This window comes from Zea mays, chromosome 9 (genome assembly GCF_902167145.1).
Source record: "Zea mays cultivar B73 chromosome 9, Zm-B73-REFERENCE-NAM-5.0, whole genome shotgun sequence".
NCBI classification, from domain to species: Eukaryota; Viridiplantae; Streptophyta; class Magnoliopsida; order Poales; family Poaceae; genus Zea; species Zea mays.
Genome location: NC_050104.1, coordinates 34,043,952 through 34,052,516, shown reverse-complemented (window position 1 = coordinate 34,052,516; position 8,565 = coordinate 34,043,952).

Genomic DNA, 8,565 nt, shown 5'->3' with positions numbered 1-8,565 from the left:
TTTCTTGGCTGGTCTCCAAACCTTCCCCCGAAGCCCCTGGCGCCTCTGCCCCTTGGCGCTGGCGGCCGAAAGGAACTCTGCTGTTGGGCCGAAGCTTGTGAAGAGTGTTGTGGCCTTTGCTGCTGGCTCCCTCGATCATCAGTTTGAGCAGAGTTATGGATTGACCTAACATGCCTCGGGTGAAATCTTCCTCCGAAGCCCCTGGTCATTTCAGAGAACCTGAATGCTTCCTCCCTTCTTTGGCGGAAGTCATTGTCAGCTCGAATGTATTCGTCCATCTTCTAGAGCAGCTTCTCCAACGTTTGTGGTGGCTTCCTAGCAAAGTACTGCGCTGATGGTCCCGGCCGAAGCCCCTTAATCATGGCCTCAATGACAATTTCATTGGGCACTGTCGGCGCTTGTGCCCTCAGGCGCAGAAACCTTCGGACATACGCCTGAAGGTACTCTTCATGGTCCTGAGTACACTGGAAGAGAGCCTGAGCGGTGACTGGCTTCGTCTGAAACCCTTGAAAGCTAGTTATCAGCATATCCTTCAATTTCGGCCAAGAAGTGATTGTCCCAGGCCGAAGAGAAGAGTACCAAGTCTGAGCAACGCTCCTGACGGCCATGACAAAAGATTTTTCCATGACTGCCGTATTGCCACCATACGAAGATATCGTTGCTTCGTAGCTCATCAGGAATTGCTTGGGGTCTGTATGACCGTCATACATGGGGAGCTGTGGTGGCTTGTAGGACTGGGGCCATGGTGTAGCCTGCAATTCTGTTGAGAGAGGAGAAGCATCATCAAAAGCAAAGTTTCCATGATGGAAATCTTCATACCAGTCGTCCTCATTGTGGAAGCCTTCCTGATGAAGCTCTCTGCGTGGAGGCCTTCGGCTTTGATCATCTTGAACAAGATGACGAACCTCTTCGAAAGCTTCGTCTATCTGTCTCTAAAGATCAGCTAGACGAGCCATCTTCTCCTTCTTGCGTTGCACCTGTTGCTGAAGGATCTCCAGGTTTTGGATCTCCTGATCCAGGTCATCCTCCGGAGGTGTTGGACTAATAGCCTTCCTCTTCTGGCTTCGAGCCTCTCTAAGAGAAAGGACATCCTGATTGGGATCCAGCGGCTGTAAAGTATCGGCCCCTGTCGCTGAAGCTTTTTTCGGCGGCATGACGAAGGTGATGCTTGCTGAAAGCGTTCAAGACTCAAAAAATGGAAGTGAGTTCACCGGAGGTGGGCGCCAATGTTGAGGACTTGTTCTCAAATGCTATGAATTAAGAACAAGGCAACATAAAATGTTAAATGTTAATATCCTTCGCCCTTCGAAGCATTATTTCCCTAAGGATATAATGATTTTTGGACGAAGGTTATGAAGGACGTACCTTCATCAGCATAAAATATAATAATGAAGAAGGGATCATATGAATCATATAAGTTAACATGAACGGTTATGAATTATTGGCAACTTATTTCTATTTTATTATGATGACGGAATAGAAATGATATCAAATTACAAATGTACCTTCAGATCGTGAGAAGGTAAAAGTACAAGTGTGACGCAAAGGCCAATGTCAAAATCAGCGTGAACAGTACGGGGATATTGTTCGCCTATTTATAGGCACGGGTCGCAGCCCATGCAAAATTACATTAATGCCCTTTACATTTATCAATAACTCTATGATAATTCTTCGAGGTTTAATCTGGTTTTTCATCTTTAAGTCGGTTTCCTTTCCTGCCATTCTCCCGAAGCTCTTCTACACACAGCTTCGGCTCTGCGTAAACCTTCGTGTTCCTTGTGCTTCGTCCTACCGTGACTCTGATCCAAGTCCGAAGATACCTATTAATGTACTTTACTCCAAAAACATTGTTAAATCATACTTTTTAGGACCTTCGGAAGCCGAAGGCCCCCAACAATTGGTGAGTAAAATTTTGGCATAAGGATCCACTACTAGTAAGCTTTTCTGCAAAAAGAGTCATTGAACCTTGATAAGCCTTACCTTGATTCCCAACAAGCCAGCATATCCTTGAGAGTCTCTTCTTTAGTCGGGTAAGTCTTGCTGAGTAATTCCATACTCAGGGTTTTATTCCCTATTGTTTTTCAGGTTATAGTTTTGTGCTGCTGTTGATGGTGTTAAGTGCCGGTGGGCTCGTCCTTCTTATATAAGTATACCCTATCTTTATCTTCTTATTGAGGATGGTCACTTGAGCTAGCATATATTTCAAAATTATAAACAATTTATAACAATTCAAAATTATTTCTTTGAATCACTTTTGTAACCACTCCAATCATGTACATTGTAAAACTTGATGTAACATGTAAAATTTGGTAATAAGATTTCCGCTGTAAAATTGTTGGTGTGTGATTTGTGTTTACTTAATCCTGCGGTCCTGGTTGTAAGTGGTTTATTCGGTGTCCTTGGGGCAATCGGACAGATCCTGTTAAGTTATCTGGTGCACATGCATAGCAGTCTGAGGTTTTTGAGACAAGGACAGGTGCATGTGGGCCCAATAACTTGGGAGGTTCTGCCACAAGGACTATCATGTGGCTTAGATTAAAACACTAACCCACAACCGGGGGAAATTGCATACATGTGTAATGTTATTTTTTGAGGCCATTCAGTCTTGAATGGATCGACGCTCAGGTAAGGTGAGATGTGAGAGCGTGACCGGACAAACGTCTGTCTAGGGGAGAGCATAACTAGCGCTTGATTATATACATGTTTTACATATGTATATATGAAGGCTACGACGTGGAATATTTACTTTTCTGGAAATTCGGTACTCCATGGATGTCTATAGGTATACAGACATGGGAATACTGAGAAGTGTAATGTATTTGTAACGACGCACCTACGCTAAGGTAAGAAGGTGAGTTACCATAATGGGTTGCCCTATGGTTAAAGTGTGGCAGCGGCACCTATGCGTGGCTCGACGCTTATTGAGGAGCTGGCCTCCATATAGAAATATATGGAGTATAAACTGTGATAAATTGTCATGTGTGAATTGCATCATTGGGAATTGGGTTGTGATGGAATTTTCTGCTGGTACACTAACTTCGAACCCGTATGTGTAGCTGACAACTAGCAAAACACCGAGAGAGAATGTAAATATGCCACCGATATAGAACACTATTCCCACATTATGTTGGCAAAATTCGTGAGGACGAATAGAATGAGCATGCATCCTGATTGCTGCATTGTGTTTGTTGTTTGCGCACAAAAATACTTCTCTCACCTTTATTCTAATAATTGGTGATTGTGAACGAACGTGCTTCTCTCATCTTTATTCCGATAATAAATAATTAGAAAATGTTTGAAGCATGATTGTCCTATAAGAAATTTCTAGTTTTGTTTGTTGTGTCCTTTAGACATGTGTTTATGTGGCATGTGATTCTTCTTAGTATGACCATTAGTCCAACCTATGTTTGTTTGTATGCTTGTTGTGCTAACAAAGTGTTGGTGGCTTGTTTGTATAAACCCAAAACTAGGCCGTGCTCTTAATTAGTAAAACTTGGCCCTAATCTATATTAATCTCTCAAATGCTTATCCCAGGTATCATCTTGTGAGAAGATTATTCTTTTCACACGTTATTTGGAATTTTATCCGTTAGATTAGATGGTATCCTTAACATTTCAATCCTTGAAGTTGTATGGGATCTAATCAGTAGTTTTGTTATTCCTCCAAAATCCCTCCAAATCTTCAAAACATGGATAAGTTAGGATTATCCATCCTAATCCATGACCAAACTCATGCAAATGGATGTTGAGATGATCTCTTTGTTGGACATAAGATGCACGCAGACTTAAAATAAGGATCTCGAGTACGTATTCTCGTCGTTTAATACGTGACTCTTTTGTAGTCATTTTTCCATCCAAAATCATGCCTTTGCTCGCTTGGTGCAAGCTGATGTTTCTATTCTGCTTTGCCTCTCCTTGAAAATCACATTATTGCTTTCTCAATCTTACCTAGGAAAGGAATGCCCAATAGTTTTCCTGAATTTAATGCCTTTGGTTTCCTCATATCTCTCGAAGGCATCCCAATTTGATTTTCTGATTGTTTTCCCCTCTATCTCTAATTAGACGCTAATCGTTGACTTGATAATCTCTGCGATGGGCATAGAAATATACTTGGGCTGAAATAACAGTCTTTCATCATACTCTTTCATCAATAAGTTTAGGTTTTGGCCATGTCTAGTTCGTATCATTGGCCCTGATCTATTTGACTCTCTACTTGCAATTATTCTGACAGGTAGAGTCTCTTTGTATATTGTCACCCTTGCTCAATCTATCTGTGACATGTGATATTTCTTATTGATTACGTCTGGCAATGGTGTTATGACTAAAACTGATGGTGCCACGACGAGACTGAGGGCCTCCTGTGAATGTATACACATGGTTGTGCTGCTCGGCACGCGCTGGTATCACGGTTAGTGGTTGTAATCCATTATGAGACTACATCAATGTGTTATCTAGGCACAATCTACAGTTTGCTACGTGAGATTCATTATTGATGCTAGTTCGGTAATGGTACGATTAATGACTTTTGGTGCCATCACGAAACTGAGAGCCCCTTGTGAATGTACACGCAAGGTTATGCTGCTTGGCGCATGCTGGTATCGAGGTCTCTAGTCATGATCCATTATAGAACTACATTAATATGTTATCTTCCGTGGACTTTTCCCTTGAAACGAGTTCTATGTTGTTTGTCGAAATGATCAAGTAACATTTGTCCTCTCCGTTGAATCAAAAGAGCATACCACTTTGATGTGTTCCTTAACGAGTTTTCTACTAATTCATATGTCTCCATCGAAATCAGAACCTATCTGTGTTTAATCGTGTGATAATAATCACTCCTCTCATATGTGGTCTCTTTTCTTTTAACCTTGGTGCTGACTGCATACGTACAGTTTTCCTTCGTATTCATTGTTGCGAAAAGTGAAGCCTTGAAGCTTTTTAGTGTTGAAACATAACTAATTACTTCTCAAAATGGAGATTGATTTCCCCTACTACTAAACTGCAGGAGTTTGTTCATTCGCTCTCTTATTTCATCCATGTATTCCTGAACCAAGTCATTTCATCTCGCATGAAGAAATGGATAAACAACATGACCAAATGGATTTCTACCCAAATGCATGATCTCTTGTTAACGAATGTGAACTCTCAAACCCTAGTTTGCCGATGGATAATAAGAATACTTGCTCAATGTCAAAAGTAGTTCAACACGTTGGTTTTACTAACTTGTAGCTACATTGTGAACAAAGGTTGAGTTTAAAGATCGTTTTATCGAGTTGTCTAAACTCACTTTAGTTCCACCCATCCTAAGGAAATGCTTACAAAGAGATCAAGTGAAGTCATGTGGCAACCACCTAACCATCGCTGCAGTCGTGCCTCGATCGCCTCACGTATGGTTTTCCAATGTGTATGATCAAGTTGAGCCATGATTAGTGCTTGATAAAATGGATTGATTGTGGAGTCAGCATCTACAGATCCCTTCGTTGGTGATTTTCTCGAATCTATATCGCCTTTCATAGACATAGATTCTTTGCCCAAACCACGAGTCAATTGTGGCGTTGTTCGGCATCCACACTTATCCTAGGTACTATGGACCTCCATGATGATCTATTGGTTAACTTCTTCTTGTGTGTTTTACCAAGAGGTTGCATCTCAAATGGTTTGTGTAATTGCTATATCCATTTGTCCACCATTCTCAGCAGACTCAGATAGAACAATGTTATCAGAAAAAGCAAACTGCACACAAGGAACCTTGCATCGATAGTGTGATACATGCTATATGCCCTAGAGAAACCAACATCTTGAAGTACTCATTTCTACTCGGAACTGCCTTATGCTATCGCTATTATGGACAGGTTTACACACCTCTCTACTCTTAGAAGTCTTTCGTTCCGAATCTTGAGATGAGATTCTTTTAAGGGGCGAGGGTTGTAACACCCCAGGTGTTTATCTCCCGTTCGATAATGATTATGGACTTAAGCACGGGATATCGGTGATAATTTTGGCCTCTATGTCTTAGTCTTCTTCGCCTATCCTGCATTTGACATCGCTTACATCTTTATCTATCTAGATTCTTCTTAAAGTTTGCACAAATTTTAGAACATATTTGTTGCGTGAATTAGAGAGTTTTGAGGTTGTGTAAAATTTCATTGGTTATATGAATATAAATTTGGAAACTTAACTCACTCTTGTGATTTTGTTCCAAATAAATTTATTAGAGTTCGACGGCAAAGGTTATCGATGCAAGAGCTAAATCAGGCCGAGATAATTAGTCCTAGCCAAATAACTATAACTAATCTGATTCCCTATTCGTAACTGTGAAATAGTAATTTGCTTAGTTCCTATGTCGCTTTAGTCCAAACCGTGTATATTTCGCCCAAATCAATTCGAGTTTATATGTGTATTTGCATTTGTATTTTCAAGAATGAATAGAAAAATAAGGTGAGAAAAAAAATCCTATTTCTCCTTATCCTCTCTACCGCCTAAATTCCAGCCGTCCTCATCCTCTCTTGTCGCGATCGACGCCCAACCCCTTCCTGTCTTCAATCCCCAGCAGCCCTCGCCCTCATCCTTTGGCCGCCGTCCCTACTTTCCATGGCAGATCTCTGGCCCCTTCCTGCAGCCGGTCGTCGTTTCCCGTCGCTGCTCTTGGAGCCGGTCATCCCCGTCGTGAGCCCCTTCTTGGTCGCCTCTCTGTTTTTCCCCATCTGGTCGTCGTTCTTCAGCCCAGGTCATCGCGACGCCCTCAGTCCAACGAGTTGTTGTCCACTGCAAGCTCGCCGGCTCGCCCCTATTTAAGACCCTCGCCAGCAGCCGCTGCTCCTCCTCTATACGCCTTGCCACCGCTAAAGCCCTGGTGGCCACGCGCCCTAGAATCTGCTCGCCCCTAAGCGCGCTCCTCCCCCATGACGAGCTCGCTCTCCCCTGCTCGACGCCTCCGATAGCCGTCGTTGGTTTTTGCGTTTCCTCGGCCTTCCTCCCAGCCCTGGTGCTCGCCCCCCATCTTCTTCACCATGCTGCTCCCTGTCTCCTTGCTGGTCGGCCATATCCCCTGCTCCTCTATGTCGAGGACGAGCAACACACCAGATCTACACAGCCCCAACCACCCCTATTCCCTCTAGCTTCGACGTCCGTTGAGCTCTGCCCCTCTTCATGATGTTGTTGTCTTGGATCCCAGTAGCCCCTCCCTTGCACTCGGCACACTCCCTGGTTTCAGCCCTTAAGCCCCAACCGACCTCTCCCATGGAGCTTTCTGTGGTGGAGAGAAAGATCCCAGGTTTTTGGTTGGAGAAGAAAAGCAGTAGTGCCTCGCACACCAGGTGCTCGACGTAATTATTAAATCGGAATCATCACTATTCTTGTGGATTCTTTTAGCTCGGACTGAATTGTGGTGAGCCCCCTATTCTTATTAATTGGTTGATAGTGGTTTGGATAGATGTGCTAGTGACAATGATTCTTTTGTTTCAGCTCAGGTGTGTTGTGTGTTGATATTCGAACCCAAGAATATTGTATGTGTGCTAATCCTCCGTGGTGTTCTAGGAAGGATACCACTCCTCTGTTTTATTTGTGACGGTTTGAATTTTATGGTGAAATTGGGGTTCTACATATTAAGTCAAATAAGATGGGGTGTTTAGTTTAGCATATATATTATATAAGTTAATTTAAAAGAATGAGAGGTTGGGATGTTGGAGATAGGAGAGGATACAGTCATGTATAACTCTAGATTAACTAGATATTCACATCACCGTTTGAGTGCACGTAAAACGTTTGATGAATTGCCCTTTATGCTATTTGGTTGTATTCAATTGGAAATTCAATTGGTATGTCGTTTATGTTTTTGAGGTGTTGCTAGGCATAGATTCGATATGAATGTTTGATGAAATAACTCCTTGTATGCCATAATATGGGTATATGTGTGCTTGGCAGATAGTTTTATTTCAAATAGATTAGCCAATTGATTTTATTAGTGTGATTGGGTTACTTTTGTTGGTATATTAAAGTTGATACATTCCTTTGGAAGGTGGTACCTTCTATGTTGATTATGAAGAGTACAGTTCGTGAAGTTATATGTTTGTAAAATGCTTTACTAGTAAAGTTGTGGAGTGTCTTATGTAGTTTGAGCATTGTTTAGAGAACTAGTTAGATTGCTTCTACCCATGAATTGAGTTCTAAGTCTTCTAATTTAACGTAACCTTAATGCTTTGTCCTAGTAAGTGAAAGGGAAATAGGGTTAACCATTTCCTATAATTAATTTTGGTGGTTGACGACCAACACAAACACATGGACTAACTAGCTTGTCTAGATATCATATATTACAGGTGCATAAGGTTCTGCACAAACCAAGCAAGAAATCCGGTTAGGGACACAATCAAAAATGGAGCAAAGAACTTGAGTGTGCTGAAAAATGGCGCACCGGACTATCCGGTGCACCAGGGCCGTACAACTCCAAACCAGCCACTCTCGGGAATTCCAGGGCATGCTCCACTATAATTCACCGGACTGTCTAGTGTGTCACCAGACTGTCCGGTGAACCAGCAGAGCAACGGCTCCCTACGTGCCAACGGCTCTCTGC